At 42.9% G+C, this 14,621-nt stretch overlaps 1 protein-coding gene and 2 long non-coding RNA genes across 8 annotated transcripts in view; 2 read left to right on the top strand and 1 right to left on the bottom strand.

Moving 5' to 3' along the window:
- The window catches only part of Eip74EF (Ecdysone-induced protein E74), a 152,126-nt gene that overhangs the window by 54,286 nt on the left and 83,219 nt on the right, over positions 1-14,621 (bottom strand). The gene's annotated exons all lie outside the window — the stretch shown is intronic.
- On the top strand, positions 1,732-5,686 carry LOC116415333 (uncharacterized). Of its 2 annotated transcripts, none has more exons than XR_015293943.1 (4): positions 1,732-1,824; positions 1,934-2,142; positions 4,260-4,390; positions 4,506-5,686. It is a non-coding gene; the product is annotated as an uncharacterized LOC116415333 (long non-coding RNA). The 2 variants fall into 2 exon arrangements; XR_015293942.1 differs by having other exon boundaries at positions 1,934-2,216.
- Positions 10,722-14,621, top strand: part of LOC147656642 (uncharacterized) — a 36,434-nt gene continuing 32,534 nt past the window's right edge. Inside the window, exon 1 of the long non-coding RNA XR_015293945.1 lies at positions 10,722-11,744. This is a non-coding gene — a long non-coding RNA (uncharacterized LOC147656642). The remainder of the gene's footprint in view (positions 11,745-14,621) is intronic.

Here is a 14,621-nt window from a genome sequence, read left to right as displayed (position 1 = left end):
CTGTATATATGTCAAAATTTTGTTGAAATGAAATAATAATACGTTCTGTCATAATTTTTAAGATTTATTATATTGTTTTGATTGCCAATATATATTTGAAATTGTAAGTTTGTAAAGGTATCGATGATTCATTAGATTATTTTATTTTACTTTCATGTAAAATAAAATTTTGCCTTACAACTAAGAAATGGAATTTAAATAGAAATTTGCCTCTTTAAATGTCGTAATGTACATTTTTGCGCATTAAAATTATCAACGCATTAACATCCACAATTTCACAGATAGGATAGTCGCGGATTATTTTATTAGAATGACACCTATTAATCTATTAATGACACATACATTGGATCTTTATTTATCAGAATGAGGTATCGTAAAATATCTCAAACTACGAGAAACGAAGAAGGCACAGAAAGCGAAATGAGCGAATCTCTCTAAAATTTCAACCCGACTTTCGTTTGACGTTCGCGGCGATTTTAATTTCTTGTTATCCCTCCAGCGTGGAGGTGAAAGAGACGAGGAAGAAGGTATTAGCCGGCGATTCAGGCCGAGACTAACGCGCACTTTTCCTCGACAGCTACGTTTCTCTCGTTGGCGCTTCGACGCGGATGATTTCTTCGTCCGCCACGCGTTTCTTCCTCCATCATACTTACTCTACGTTTGGGCCAACACGATTGGACGACAAAATCGCCAATTCATCGACGGTAAAATTATTATATACATATATATATATATATAAACTTTTTCAATATCACCGCGACTATCTTCGAATTAATCGGAAAGTTATGCCTTCAAACTGTATACAACGCCATAAAAATAATTTTCTCAGAATTTAACTTGAAGTCTCCACTTTTATCTATCCATTTGAATTCAGAAAAAAAAAAAAAAGAAAAAATCATTAAATTTATAATTCAAACAGTTGTGGAGGGGCACGGTATATAAGTTGGCCTTCCAAAGGGAATTACTTTACTAGGGGCGAGCATCCGGCAATAAACGTTACTCCGTGCGTAATTTCACCAAGACGAATTCGCGAAATTTTACCGTGTGCGCCTCCACTTCTGCGGAGGCAAGGGAAACGATGACTCGACTAACCCCGTCGGAACGAGTATACGCGTTGGTTTGACGGGGGAAGCCGTGGCCGTGTCGTTTCGACTCGATTAGAATCGAGAGGAGTAGCGGTGGCCGGTTCCGCGACCGGTTGCCATGCCGAACGAGCCTGCTCCAAGTGCCAGAAACCGTGAAGGAGGCCTCTCGTGATCGGGACTTTCCAAGGACACGAGGGTGCGTCGATTCGTGCGAGTGGTGCGTGCGTGCCGCTCACGTTTTCCTTTCCACGGCGAAAATCACACGCGCGCGCTTACCAAGAGAAAGAAAAATCCGCGGCGCTGTGCCAGCGAAATCGGCCGCCACGTTCCATATAACACACACCGGCTTATTACGCCAATTTCCCTGTCGTGAGTTTTTTCTTTCTCTTTCTCTATCTCTGTCTCTGCTCGACACGGGCGAGCCCCAGCTTTCTTTATTCCGTGATCGAAACCCGGCCAGCGTTGTAATAATTAAAAACAAACTACGATCGACGTGGTTTTTATCGTGCGAGACGATCATCTTTTCTAAAAAAAAAAAAAAAAAAATGACTCGTAATCGGGAGGAAATTAGTTCCATTGGAAACAAATTTTCTCTCTTTCTTTCTTTCTTGTCTACGAATTAACGACAATTCATTCGATATTACAGATTAATTACAGATCAATTCAAAAAAAAAAAAGCGAGAAATCTCGTTTCCATCGGTGAACGACGACTTAACGATACTTATATACATCGAAAAAGGTATCGTATATATATATATATAATCACCGTACGAAATATTCCTTTTTTACCATTGTGTAGTACGAGCGAGGAAGAAACGAGCTTACAAATAGCTCAATCTTGGTTTAAGGAACACGAAAAGCAGAAAAAGGGAGGAGGAAGAAAAAGGAAGAGAAGGAGATGAAGGAGAGGAGTAGGGGGAGCGGCATTAGGAGGAGGAAACGGAGGGTAGACGAGGAGGACTCGCACGAAGACGAAGAAGAAGAAGAAGAATCCCCCTTGGCTCACGTCCGCGAGAACCGGAAAGATTCCCTCGATCCGCTACGAACGGCTTCCAAGGTCCGCACTCCGTATTCGAACGAGCGCGAACACACGTTCACGGTTGTGCACACACTCTCCTCGTCGACACACGGGTGCGCTGCATACATACATACATACATACATTTGCGCATGCGTACGGTTGGGGAGGAGGAGGGAAAAGGACGGAGAGGTTAGGAATATAACGTGGAGTGGCGGAGCACTCACTCGCGCCCTCTCACACGCGTGCTTTAGACGCACGTCCGGCCAAACGAGCCGCGAGGTTATTGTTTAAAGCGTTCCCCTTTATTGTGTCTACAATGTGCTCGGTCACACGCGGCCGGAACAGCCAGCCGCCACGCTGCGGCGGCCCTCCTCTTCGTCGCGTTAAACGATCTTTTATTTTTTTTTTCTCTCCTTTCTTTCTTTCTTTCTTTCTTTCTTTCTCCATTTTATTATTCCATTCGGTTGCTGCACCTCGCGCTACCGCTCCCTGGGCGTTGCCCGCTTCCCTCCAAACGATGATCCATCAAACCGACTCTCTCCTTCCCCCATCGATTTAAAAATCACCCGATGCTCCTTATATTTATTTCTCCTTATATCCGATTAATGTTGTACGATTCGAACCAACTTTCTCTTCTTCCTTCTTTCAGGCTCAAAAGTTCTCACGGGATTCTCCCCGTGAAGATCGATTCATCGAAGCTAGCCAACAACCGTCAACGGATAAGTCATTCGCGCGGCATTTACGCTTGGGAATAATTCGCGGCCGTAAACGTTTTATCGAGGCCGCATCTCGCGAGCTAGGCGCGCACCTGCGCGCGCTCCTCCAGACGACCGAAGAGGAGGAGGACGTGGTGCAGGAGTTCCTGCTCACCGAGAGAGAGAGAGTATATTTCCAACCGTGCGGATAACACACTGAGGCAGGTCCGGGGCGCTCGATTATCGCTACGAAACGTCCCTTTATCGCGAATCTGACAAAGTTGATCAGGGGAGAGGCTTGGCACTGTTCCACCCGAACCACGAGCCAACTTTCTCTCTCTCTCTCTCTCTCTCTCGAGTTGCAGGGCGCCCGCTTCTTGGCAGGAAGTCGAATCGTATTTAATTCACCATACGCTTCTCGTTTCCCCGCAAATTCTTCCCTAGCCTATTTATACGCTCGCGCTTATATTTAACTCGCTGCGGAATAGGGAATTATTTTTTCCCCTCTCGAGAGGAGGGGGAAGAATTGGAAGAGGAGACGCGAAGAAGAGCGGTATCCGGTTTATCGGCGATTAAGAACAGGTCGCGATGGTGAACTCTCTCTCTCTCTCTCTCTCTCTCTCTCAAGAGAAGGTTGCCAACTGGCAGGCCTCCATTCTTCCTAGTGGCACGGAAACGCTCGAGAGCGGCTTCGAAAGGATTTCCCCCGAGAATTTTCCGGCGCGAAACCCCCCTCTCCTCCCTTTTTACGTTTGTCCATCCAGAGACAAATCGATTGCAAATCACATCGGTGGGGTCACCAGCGATAAATCGGATGCGTTGGAAAAACGGCTCGAGCAGCCCGCTCGAGGAATCCCGCGCGTCTGCCCAAACGATCCTCGTGTCGGGGATAAAGAGGAGAGGGAGAGAACGAACGAACGCTAGGAGAAAACGCGAGCGTAGAGTCGCGTGCATGCATGTGCGAAGCTCTAGCGGCCGGTTAGCGTGTGCACGTCTCGGCTTGGAAAGGGGAAGTCGTCGAGAGAACGAGCTGAAAAGAGGAGAGAAGGAGAAGGAGGAGGAGGAGGAGGAGCAGCAGCAGCACCAGCAGCACCATCACAGCAGTGGAGGAGGGTGAGGCGGGTAGGAGGGCTAGAAAAGAGGCGAGCGGGAGGACGGACAAACGGACGGACTCGAGAGGTGCAGCGAACTCTCCCAAGGCCTGCGTACCCCCACCGAGCGTGCAACTGCAACTGCAACTCTCGCGGAGAAGGAGCACGAGAGTCGACGGAGCGTTTGCCCGTCCACAAACACACGTGCGACGCACAACGCGTGCATCAACTCTCCCTCTTTCTCTTTCTTTGGAGTAAAGACCGGTCTACACTGACAGACATTATCTGCCCGCGACGGGCGATTGGGTAACGCCGCGGACTAGGGTGGCTGTCCCAATAACCTAATAACGATACTTTATTTTGTTTTAGGCGAAAATAAAACGTTGGTAATGCGTATACGAGGAGGACAAATTTTATGATTGAATTTTATGATCGTATAGGCAGAGTGGATGTATAGATCGAAAATCGAATCTCCTTGTTAAAAAATGATTGTTTCGTACGTAAGTAAAAGTGGATTCTTCGTTACGATATATTTTCTTGAATTATCCCAACAACTTTCGTAGTTCAAGTTGGAAATAAACTCCTGTCCTAACTGTTTCTTCCATTCATCCGCAGATGTATCAAAATTAAAGGACCGACTGAGAAAACGATATTTCAAACAAAGGCAAATCGAAGAGAGAAACTCGTAAGAGATACACGCGTATCCGATCCAATAAGAATAGAAACACATATCGTATTACCATACTAAGCCGTTGTCGAGCGAACAAACGAAATAATGGCGCACAAAAAACCGAAATTGATACATACATACATATATATATATATATATACATATACGTAGCACATGCCAGTTTCCATTGACACCGAGCCCCTCCTCAATTGTCCGTCAGTGTGGACCGGGCTTAAGAGAGGACCGACACACGACTCTGTGTGTAAGCGACCAAGGAAACAACCGGACAAGAGGGAGACGGACGGAGGACGAAGAGGAATGGACGGCTAGATCGTGCGCGAGAGAAGCGGCTACCGAGAACACCGACACCTTCCGCGACTCTTATTTTTCACATCCTGCTCACCGGCGACCTATTTTTAAGCCGATGCCTCCCCCCACCCCTCCCCTCGAGTCCGCGGAGGGAAAAAAACCCTTGGGAAAACGGACCGGACGGGAACACCGCTCTCCTCAACCCTACCGGATCTTTGGAACGCGTATAGGTTTCTTCTCCGCTATCTCTTCCCCTCCTGTTTGCTTAGCTAGCCAGTTATCGTCCGCTAAAATGCGTTCCTCAGGAATTCTGCTCCCACTCCCCCCGTGTTTCCGTTTTTCTAGAGTGACAGAACGATGATGCGATACGAAACGATTCTTGTTGTATAGAGTGGAGTAAAGTGGATTGTAAATATATGTATCGTTTGTTTTTTTTTTTTTTTTTAGGTGATATGTATATAGATATATATATATATGGAGAAGAGAAATGATTGTTGTTGAGAATGGCGAACTTTTGGATCTTTAAAAGTTGGAGATAATTCGATTCGATTCGAAACAATGTTAATTTGAATTTATATTTGGATCGCTTTCGAATGAATGCGTTTAACCGAGTGAGTATTAATTAATGATTGAAATTATCGAGTGCAATTATATGCGCTATTGCAACTGAGAAAAAGATTTTCAAAGCTACTCATTGCAAATTTTATTGTGTTCTATAAATTAATATTAATAAGTATGGATATATTATTCTTTTATTATCTTATTTATAAGCGATTAGAGGCTCGAAGTGAAATTAAACATTGCGTTATGCATCTCATGATAGAGAGAATGTTCTAAACGCTTCTCCTTGAAACTTTCACTATTCCATCTTTCCAAAATGACTTTGACTCATTTGCAAACTGTTCCATAAGGTATTTAAAGAACTACTTCTCTTTATTTTTTTAATCAATCACGTTACCTTTAATTATTCTTATACATACATGTATAATTGATGATATCTGATAATCTATCCGAATCTGTCTTTCTCGAATCTCGATGTCTAGGAAAAAAGAGGAAAGAAGACGAGGAAAAAAAAAGGAGAAAAAAAAAACGATCGACGACGCCACGTTTCAACGCCACGATTCAATTAAATCGTGAGGGGGTTAAGAGCCACAACCGGTAACCGAGGAGTCGGTGACTCCTCGCGGCGATTCCTAGGTATCCTTGAAATCGTATCTCCTCGCTGTATCCTCGTCGCCGTGTTTGCATGCCTGCTCAACCATTGACGTCACAACAGAGTGCAACGGCGCGGCGGAGCCCGACGAACGTCCGACGAATTTCAATCTCTCCCGGAACGATTTCGAACACGTCGCGCATTTCCAAGCGGATAGATGCAGCGAGAGGAAGAGTGGAAAACGCCGCACGCGGGCCACAGGCGAAGAAGGGTGGTTGAGAGAGGAGGAGGGGGGGAGGGGCCCAAGTCCTCCCTCCTCCTATCCGTTTCGTTCGAGCAAAAATACGCTTCATTTGTGTCACGGCACAACGCTGCGTCATCCGAGCGCGGTTAAAAGTGACTCAGGTTTTATTTCCTGCTTCGAGTTCTAGTTACTACGGCGGCTAGCCGCGCGCGACAGATAGCGCGAATCGATAACACTTATCCTCTGCACGGGTCGAAACAAACCCGAGAACGTTCAACCGGTCAACGAGCTTTATCACACGCGCTCGAGTTCTGGGTCGATCGCTAATCGCACAACGACCATCCGTCCTTTCTCTCGGGGTGCTCTTCCTCGAATGGCAAGCGTTATTTTTTTGGTAAACTCCCTCGTAATAGAATTAGAATTGATTTTCGAACTTTTTCTTCTTCTTCTTTGAAATCATTGGAATAGAAACGTGGGAATATCTGTCTAATTTTAGAAAATTAGTATATATTTATTTATATTTCATCCGTTAACGATTCATTAATGGTATGTACGTGTTTGATAATGAAGCTGATTCGTATCTATGTATATATATATAGTAGAGAATAAGCGACTTGAACAAGGTTAACCGTGCGAGGATCAATCAATCCTGTATGTAATGTGTGGGTATAGTGAATAATACCTGCAACTTTATTAATTTGTTTTTGTATTCTCTATGTATTTAAGAATTATGATATCAAAGCGTTGAAAAATATGTAAAGAGATACATCATGGTTATTCTTTATTGCTACTTTGTCATAAACACAAAGATTTTGACATTAAGGACGTATATTTTTTTCATTCTATCATGGAAATTTGTATTTTAAGATAGTGATAATGAGAAAAATTATTGAACGAGATTCGATTCATATGCACGATAAAATATTGCGAATTATACTGTTAAGGGGAACGATCTGGTGTCGTAATCTAAAAAAAAAAGACGATTGTTTGTCTGTTTTTCGAGGTTGAAATCAAAAGGAAAATCCTCGAAGCAATATTCTCGCGGCGTTTCGAGCTACAATGTGGTATTATCGCCTCGATCCGCGACGATGTTTGTTCGTCGATGTTTCCCTCGTTGGTTGAAAAACTGTGGCGATAAAGTTGTGCCGTTAATTCGAAGATAAACATCGCGACGAGAGTCGAGCTTACGTAATAAAAATTCGCGTGTTGGTTTATTGACTGTATTTTTTTTTTTTTTGAAAAATACGATCGAGATCGATCTCCGAAAACTCCGATGAAAGTAAAATTTCATTCGTATCGTTCATCGTGGACTTATTTTTTTGAGCTTGCAGATGGTTGTTTTGAACGTTGGTTGTCTCGACAATTTAATGAAACAATTTTTTGAGAAATTTATGTGAGAAAATAAAGTCGAGGGAATACTCTTGAAATTTTTCGATTTAAATTTCGCGCGAAAAAAAGGAGGAATTTTAAATTATTATATTTATAAATGACACACGATCGTAAATATAATATATCACTGCATGAATAATTAAATATTCATCGTTGCTGTTCACTGATCAATCGATTGAAAAGATTTCGACATGAATTATCGAGTGTCTTCGAGATTCGAGAGTTTTCGAGATTCGAGAAATCGAGCTCGAGTAAAATTACTGATGGAGTCAAATCAATTTTTATTTTTCCAATTATTAAGAATATATTTTAAGAATATATTTGTTTAAAATATATCTTAATTTCAGATTACTAATTCCACCGTCAAATATCACTCGTTGCAAGAAAAATCTCCTTTACGTCAAGCATCGGAAAAAAAATATTCCAAACAAGTGCATCGTGAAACGAGGCGAGCAGTGTCCGCCATGATCGGTCCAAAGTGGCACACGACGCGTTTGACGGGCCGATCTTGACGTGGAAATAAACCGATACCGATTCAAACGTGGTGCAAATTGAAAGTGATTCGAACGAGATCACCGACTACCGTGTGTGCATAGACGCATCTACACGCATACACACGCGAATCTGTTTAAGGAGATAGTGACAAGTGTGCAGGTAGGCGCTCGCACGAGACGACGTTTCGGGTCGGGAAACGAATCGCTCGCGCGCGTGATCCTCCGTTTTCATTAGTGCACGCACGTGCAACACTCGCTACGTGTTACTTACATACGTGTACACACGCGGGTAAGCGAGCGAGCGAGCAGTTCGTTCGCCACGCTAGCCCTGGCCTAGATAAGCTACTTGGCTTTGCATCGTTGCATCGCTTTAAGCCCGACTCACGCTCGACCGATCTATCGCCGTCCTTTTCCCGCCACTCGGATACGTGCGTCCATGCTTCTCCCTCTGGCATTATCTCTAACATTAACATAAGGTAATAACATACACTTTTTTCGCCTAAAATTTTCTCGCAGTTTGTTGACAATTGATCGTGATGCATCAAATTGTGCAAATATATTTATATATCCTCTCGTAAGCGATCTATTATGATTTTTGTAATTCGTAGAAAAAAGATTAATTGGCAGAGCCTTTTATTTTCAAGATCTTAGTTATTGAATATTTTTATCTCTAAGCTAATGTCTGTAGCTCGTTATAACTCATCATTATCGTACCTTGATATTAAATTGGCACGACAAGTAAAATTAATCAAAAGATTAATCCAGGGGATTTAAATTTAAATTCGAAAGAAATGATAGAAAAAGAAAATTGTTCGAATCTTATTTCATAATTACGATTTTAATACAACTATAACTATATTGATTGAAAATCATTACAAATGAAATGTTTGCATTAATATTACGATCAATTTTTAATAGATTGAGAGAAAAATTTTCAAATTTATCGCGTACTAAAACATTAAACGAATTGTTATCCTCCTAACTCTGACCGACGTTATATTATCGATTTTTTTAATTTTCTGTTCTTTCGGTTCTTTCAAATCGTTTGGAAAAATACATTGTTTCAACGTGATCAAAGCGCACTTGCTAATTTCCGTGACTGGCTCTCGTGACACCGTTTTCCTCGGTGTTATCGTCTGTATAGTTACGACAGAAATCGATATTCTGTAAATTACATTGCTTCTCCTTTTTTTTTCCTTCCTCGCTGTTTTTTTCCAAACTTTTAGGTAGGTAGAAAGAACTGGATACAGACAAATTGTACTAGAATTGAAGTTAAATTCGAAATTTAAATTTGAATTTCATCCTCTTCTACGATTGACGATTGCATCATTTCTATTAAATATATTTCGAAACGTCTTTCTCTTCAATCAAACCGAAACTTTCTGTTATTTGAATTAAATTTATAGCGACTAAATTATTTTAAAAAATTAAATCGAAGCTTCGAGAAATAAAGTTCAAAATGGGATGGATTTATTATTGTGAAATTATAAATAATTATTGATTTTGATGAATTTTGATGAAATACCTTCATCATCTTTTCACTTTTCTAAAATTTTCTAAAATAGGATTACATATTTAAAAAGAATGAAATCATCAACGTATGAAAAAAATATTTCGATAGAAATAAAGATCGAATTTATCTATCGATCCAATTTCTCGATCTGACTCGCACAATTAAATATATATGTATATGTATTGAGCGATGGTTCGAAAAAGGAAGTGTCTTTTTTTAGTCGAAGTAGGTATATAATACCATCATTGGGTATCGAGGATTGATCTCGTTAGAAAGAAGAAATTAAACGATGTAAATTAGTAAGAAGGGGAAACGAAAGGAAGTAAAAAAAAAAAAAAGAAATCTCGGTCGGACGTAGTAGTAGCTTGAAGGGGATTCCACAGTGAGAAGTCGGCTTAAGGTCGCGTGAATCCGCACACCGCAACAGCGGACAGTGAAACTATGCCGTTTTTTCTCCGGCTCTTTCCTTTTCTTCGAGCGACCAGCTCGAGAGAGAGACCGATTCGCCTTTCCCTCGCAGGCAAATCTACCAGTGGAAGGCCACTTTTCCCGTGGATATGGCTACGAAATCGACATTTTTCACCGAGAGATCCACGAAACCTGGATGCCAAGTTACGTTACGAGGCCTGATTCGATCTAAAACCAGCTCTCGTTCCATGATTTATCATCATTTCAACAGATTTTATGCATTAGATTAACACTTTCTTTTTTTTCAAATCCGTGTCTACTTTTTTAAGAGAATATCCGAAAGTCGAATATAAATATATATTCAAATTTCAAACTCGAATCAATCCAGTATACTCTGTCCGCAAAAAAATTCTTCCATCCGCAACGTTCTCCCTTTCTCCAACGAGAATATATATTTCTCGGATAACCGATAAACTTTTCTTTCAAACGTATTTTCTCGTTGACCGATTTCGCAAGAAAATATCCATTGGCTGGTTGTATCAAGCTGGAAGACGAATGGGTGGATAGGCGTTGACGTTTGTAGCCATCATCGGCAGACGTATTATACCGTAACCTCGATTCGAATGAAAACGGTGTTACGCCATTTTCCCTGTCAGTGAAATGTGATCTATTTTTGCGGAATATTCGTCGTGGCACGATAAGCTCGAGCGGATTCGCGGCGCGTTAAAAACCGCCGGATCTTCGTCGATTGCGTCGTATCTTTTTTTTTCTCTCTTCCCCTCTCAAGTGAAGGAACAACCGGAAAATGGACGCCGTCGAAAATTAGGTCGAACGTAGGAGAACGTACGAGAGAAGGCTTTACAATCATTGCGCTCGTAATCGTTGCGATAATATTGGAATTGAACGCGAATCGCGAAACGTTACGGGAAATATATTGTATCGCGCGGTCACCGTGCGCGATACACGCACACACAACGCGATCACCCGTATCCGTGTGAGATGGTCATTCGACTGTCGATGGTTATACACTTGTGTGACGCCGTGGCGAATTCCGAGGGAAAAATCGATTGCGAAACGCGCGCATCGCACCGCTGTGTCTAATATCGCTGACATCGACCACGGATTCTCTAGCATCGACCGTCGATCTTAATTTAAAACGTGACGAAACGCGCGTTACATTTGCATAATCCTCTCTCTGGTCGGCCCACGGGAGACGTGTGTTACTTCTTGAAAAAGAAAGAGAAAAAAAAAAAAAAAAAAAAACGTCATTGCCTTCTGCCAGCCGGTTACATCAAACCGTATATACATTCGCGGTGCAAGCGTCATTATTCAATTTCCACGAACGTAATCTGCCTTCGTGGCGAATCCCCACAACGCGAGCCGTGTGATTCATCATCGCGCATCGAGAACTCTCCTCGGTATCCGAGAAACAATGCGATAAAAGGCAAGCGAGGAGGGGAGGGAGTAAGAAGAAGAAGAAGAAGAAGAAGAGGAGGAAAATAAAGGAGGAAAGATACGCGAAAGATCGAACGCGTAGGAAATCATGGAAAGTTGGACGAGACTCGGTCGGTTTTGGCGGGACAGAACGCCGAGGAGAGGCGCGCGCGGGTGCGCGTGCAACTACACTGTGCGGTGCATCCAAGACGCGCATGCGCCGCTCGGCCGATGCACGTGGTAAGTACAAGTATGTCAAGGCGCGACCTGAATTTTCCTACTCTTAGTGCCCCCTACCGTACTCCGTGCCTCTCCCCTCGCGCCCTCCCCCGCGCGCTGCCGCCACCACTGTTGCTCCACGCTTACTCGCTCGTCTACCTCCTCCCGCCCCCCTCCTCTCCTCTCCGCCGTTCCCCTCGCTCGGCGACCATGCGGTGCGCGCGTTGCATCTACCTGCGCGCTCGAGAATACCGGTGACCACCAACACGCACGTGCGTGTCCTGAGACGGCCAAACGGCCAGCGACGTTCCTATGCACGCGCGACGGCACATGACTTTTCATCGATGCGTCCGGACCTTCTTCGTTCTTTCCCCCACTCTCTTCTCTCTTCCCCTTCTCTCGAGCAAACTCGACCTGTAGAGTGCGTGCGCCTCCTTTTCTGGAAGGAACGCTGAAATAACGAATCTCGTCCCATCTTCAGGATCGCTATTCCTTGATCCTCGACGATCTTCCATCTCTTTCGGGTCGAGTCGATCGTCCTTTTTCACGTTGGAAAAGGGACGGACGTTTTTTTAATGGCGAAATAATTGTGTGTCGGGATATGTATGTATATATATATAAAGGATATAGCGAAAACGGGAAACAGGTTCTAGCGGATGTGGATCGAGGAACTTTTGGTTTTAACTTTCAGCCGAGAAACTTTTCGTTTTTCTTCTTGATTCTGGGATTAACTCGCATGGCAACTCGCGAATTCAAACTTGCTTTAATTTTCGTATATAACGATCCACCTGATTCTAATTCAACGAAGGCGTCAAACGTATGTACTGGCTCGCAAATCGCCAATCCCTATTTACAAATCGAACGCTCGAGGCCGATCTCCGATATCCTATTTGAGATCTCGTTCCTATTCTCGGCCAACTCTCGGCAGGCCGAGTTTTCCTCGTCAATTTGTCACGGAAAAGGAAAGCGTTACGGTATATCTAACCGATCGATCGATCGTTCGACGTCGTCGTCAAAGCGGAGGGGTCCCCTAGAAAGCTGCTCTCCCGCGACTTCGAAGGGATGCCAATCGGTGTCGCTCTTTTCCCTCTCGAGAGAACGCGCGTCCTCTTTTCTCGCTCGTTTAAACTTCGATACTTCGTCGAAGTGAACGAAACACGAGACGAGAGGCACGATCATCGCTCGAATTCGCGCGAAATCTCCGCCCGATTTCTTTACTTTTTATCCTTCGATCTTATTCATTCTTTTTTCTTTTTATTTTATTTTCTTTCGCAATCCAGTCAATCTTTTTCTTTTCTTTTTCTTTTTCTTTATATATCTTCTCTCGTAGGAAATTGTTGTACGTTAGGGCTATAATTTGTCTCGAAGAAGTGGAACGGTGGGCAGCTGGCGACGATTTCGAGAATGGAATTATGTGTGTTTCGCGATCGAAAACGAATCTGGCGGCAGCCACGGAATTACGTAATCAGAATTCTTCGTGCATTTCACGGCGCCCGAGTCTTACCAAGCTTTCAGGACACGCGCGATTAAACCTGTAACCTGTTCGTTGGTGGCCTCTGTTGCGTGGCCGGCACGGGTGCAGTCGAAAATTCGACACGTTGCATTGGGCAATCGGCTATCGGAGCATCGGGATTAAAGATTATTGCGCGCGTGTTACATATAAATGTAACAAATAACGATCGACGAAATTATTTTCTTTAAATTATATCCTTCTGTCGGAAATGTAACTAAGATAATGTATCTTAATATTTTCTTTCTCCTAAAATATTAAACGTGACGATGATATCGTTTTTTTTTTACCGACAATCTTAATACACAAAGAGAAATATCTTGAACGTACTCTAATTAAGATTTTACATGTTAACACTTAAATTTCTTTCCCCCGCTTGCGAGATCATTTCCCTCCAAATCCTCCCAATTTCAACTCTTGTTACACACAGGAAATAAAGAAAGATGAAAGAAAAAAAAAAAAGGAAAGGGGAGAGAAAAAAAAGACACGAAACGTACACTTTGGCCGATGCAGATGCAAGATCGCTTGTTTTGCGCGCGGACACGCGGTTGACGTTTTTACGAGCGCTTGACGCTTTTACGATCGCAGCCGGTGCAACGAACGATTAGGAGTCGATCGAACGAGTCGCTTCCTCGGCGAGGCTTCGACGGAATTCGACAAACAGCAACATACCTGAGATATGCATGATCGTTTACGCGTAGGCCATAAACGAAGTAAGCCGTGACCGATCATTTTCGAGAATTGGATTCGAAAAAGGATACGAAAAAAAGGAGAGGAAAGTTTCGATCCGGTTCGAACATTAGATCTTATAAATACGCGCGTATCGTTGATATCGCTTTAAGAGGGCAGTTTTAAGGAAATTTAAAATAACGTTAAATTTTACGGCCGCGGTTTCGTGTCGAGAAGAATTAAAGGGACGCAGATATGTCTTAATAAAGAAGAAACTTTTTTTATTCTAAGAATTTAACGAACAATTTAATTTTTATCGTTTGCGTCGAATTTTCCAAAAATGCGGAATACGTTTCGAAGTATCATTATAGATCAAAATACTTTAACAACGGGTATCTAAACACCCGTTTTAACTTATAAACGATTGAAACGAATATCACGAATAACAAATACGTGTGCGATAATTTCGAAGAGAAAATGGTCGCGAGAAAAAGTATCGAGAAATCGCAATTTTACCGAGAACAAGGGCGCAAATAATTAGAGATTTAGAAAGTCAGAAAAGTTGATCGAATCATTCCTCTCCTCCTTCGTACTTTATTCCGAGGAGAAAATTTAATACCCACTCCAAACACTCTCTCCCTTTTCGGGACCTATTTTCCCAAGGTCGCCCATCCCTCTCCAAACCTCTATTGAACGAGAATGGAAGAGAAAATGGGAGA

The sequence above is a fragment of the Apis florea genome, unplaced genomic scaffold, assembly GCF_048593485.1.
Source record: "Apis florea isolate Af1SG1 unplaced genomic scaffold, ASM4859348v1 contig_3517_pilon, whole genome shotgun sequence".
Lineage (NCBI taxonomy): Eukaryota > Metazoa > Arthropoda > Insecta > Hymenoptera > Apidae > Apis > Apis florea.
The sequence above is the reverse complement of the archived record's forward strand: the minus strand, read 5'-3'. Positions and strand labels throughout refer to the sequence as shown.